The sequence below is a fragment of the Echinops telfairi genome, unplaced genomic scaffold (genome assembly GCF_000313985.2).
Source record: "Echinops telfairi isolate 266 unplaced genomic scaffold, ASM31398v2 ScPeMD7_7469;HRSCAF=8507_0, whole genome shotgun sequence".
Lineage (NCBI taxonomy): Eukaryota > Metazoa > Chordata > Mammalia > Afrosoricida > Tenrecidae > Echinops > Echinops telfairi.
In genome coordinates, this window is record NW_022111372.1 from 41,819,757 (window position 1) to 41,822,013 (window position 2,257).

Here is a 2,257-nt window from a genome sequence, read left to right on the forward strand (position 1 = left end):
ATTAGGAAGGTGGAGAAACACTGTTGTAAGCCCTTCTATCTAACATTAATGTATGTGTCCCAATCATGGTCCTGTTTCAGTAGTCCCACCTGTAATTATGATGTATTGATTTGCCACCAATCATGAATTGGTGACAATTTCCTTATTTAACTAGCGTCCTGTCTTGAATCCTCGGATGCCATTTTGACTTCATGCTTCTGGCCTCCCTCATCTGGATGATGTGTCTGTGTCTTTGTTCCTTTAAGACAATCAATGTTCTCCTTATAGTTGAGATTGGGGTCTCCTTTGTACCTTAAAACACAGGACACGTGGACTTCTCCAAAGAAGCAGAAGCTGCACAGACAAGGACTTTCCTCCAGAGTCAACAGAGAGTGACACCTTCCCCTTGGGCCAGTGCCCTGAATTTGGACTTCTAGTCTCCTAAACTAAGAAAACAAATCTGTTAGAGCCACCCATTCATGGTTTTTCCATTAAAACAGCACTGAACTAAACATGTGCTAGCACTGCTCTGGATTCTGAGGAGTCTCTACAAGCTGGTCTGATTCTCTGCCGACCAAAGTTTCTCTTTGTGACAAGAATGATATTGTCATTTTCCCTATTGTGGAAGATCTAACTGTTTGGCTTTGTCCTCAATTCCTAGCGATCTCTAAACCCTTGGAACTTCCCCAGTGATGGGAATGACATGGCTACTTAAGGTAGACCCTCTGATCACATGATAGTTTATGCTGACAAGGTAACTGGTGGTGGAGACTGGCCAAGAGCAGTGGAAAGATGTACCACATGTTGTCAGCCAACCTCTGGGGAAGGGAAAGGGAGTTGAAGATGGATTTCAATCATATAGATGGGCTTCAATCAAAATTACTTATCCAATTGGGCCTACATAATGAGACCTCAATGAAAACTAAACACTGAAGTTTAGATGAGCTTTTCTGAATATTCTGCATACATCAGTGTTCCAGGAAGATACGTGTTTCCCTAGGGTCACAGAAACTTGCCATTTCTTAGTGCATGTGATCCTCAGTAAATTACTTGCCCTCTCTGCTTCAGTTTCTCTATATGTAAAATGAAGTAAAGAGAAACAAATTCGTCTAGGCTTGCTTGGTGATTAACTGAGGTAATCATTTCAAAACACTTACGCAGTACTTGACCCACAGTGAGTGCTCCAGAGTACTGGATCCCAGACCTTGCCCTCTCAGTCTCTCCCTTTGGCTGGTCCTGATTTGTATCCTTCTGCTGTAACAATTGTAATAAATATAGTGTTTTTCTAAAACTCTGTGAGTCAAATAGAGAATTAGTGAACTTCAATAGTTGGAACCCCTAAATTTGGAGCACAGTGGCCCTGGGAATCCTTGAACTTGTGGCTGGTATCTGAAGTTTGGGTAGATTTGGCAGTCGGAAGTTTGAGCCCTTAATCTGGGAAGTTCAGTCTAACATTACGTAGGTAGTGTGGATCAGAAGTTACTTGTACCTACTTAGTGGATGAAGACATGAGGCCAGAATGGTGAAGGACTGCCTGCGTTCCAGAGTTATGATCTTCCTCTCTGGCAGGGTTTTCAAACAGTTATCCCTCAAACTCCAAGAGCTCCTGCTCCACATGAGATCCCCCCCCTGTCCACCACAGCAATCCTACTCAGATCAGTGCCTGGAGGGCCAGGTACAATTAGAAAAAATGGATTCTGCAGTTAAAGGAAATACCTAGAAACCCCAGCCCTTATGCTTCCTTTAATAGTTTGACAGATAACACATTCTCAAATTCTTCCCACAAACACTACATTTTGGTTATGATATCCCTGATCATCTATCCATTTAAAAATTTTAAACTAACACTTCCCATTGAAATTTTTAAAAAGCTATTTAATCATATGAAGAAAATTATCCCACATACTTAAAACAATGTTTTTCTTCTTCCAATTCCAATTAATTCTAGAGGCACCTTTGAAGAAAAGTGTGGTGATCTACCTCTGAAATAGCAAATCCATTAAAAATTCAATAGAGAAGTTTCACCTTAAAACATATGGGCCACCATGAATCAGAATCAACTTGACAGTAACTGGTTTTATAAAACTATATAGCAACACACACACATACACACATCTACTGCTACCCATTCACAATGACCACAGAGAACAGAACAGACTCTCTATAGGGCTTCTGAAGCTGTAAATCTTCATGGAAGCAGACTGCTTTATCATTCTGGTAAGCTCAAAATGCCAACCTTTCAGGTAGCAGCCCAAATGCTTAACCTACTGCACCATCA

The 2,257-nt window shown here is 41.1% G+C and overlaps 1 protein-coding gene across 4 annotated transcripts in view; it reads right to left on the reverse strand.

Moving 5' to 3' along the window:
- Window positions 1–2,257, reverse strand: part of SNAP47 (synaptosome associated protein 47) — a 78,261-nt gene that overhangs the window by 49,667 nt on the left and 26,337 nt on the right. The window contains exons 1-2 of one of the 4 annotated variants that reach the window (XM_045284888.1): window positions 1,473–1,498; window positions 292–425 (exon numbers count right to left, since the gene is read on the reverse strand). The exons of 1 other annotated variant lie outside the window; for it this stretch is intronic. The gene's annotated coding sequence lies outside the window, so the exon portion shown is untranslated. Of the gene's footprint in view, window positions 1–291; window positions 426–1,472; window positions 1,499–2,257 lie in introns of those variants that run through there. 2 more of the 4 variants (XM_045284887.1, XM_045284886.1) reach the window with 2 other exon arrangements.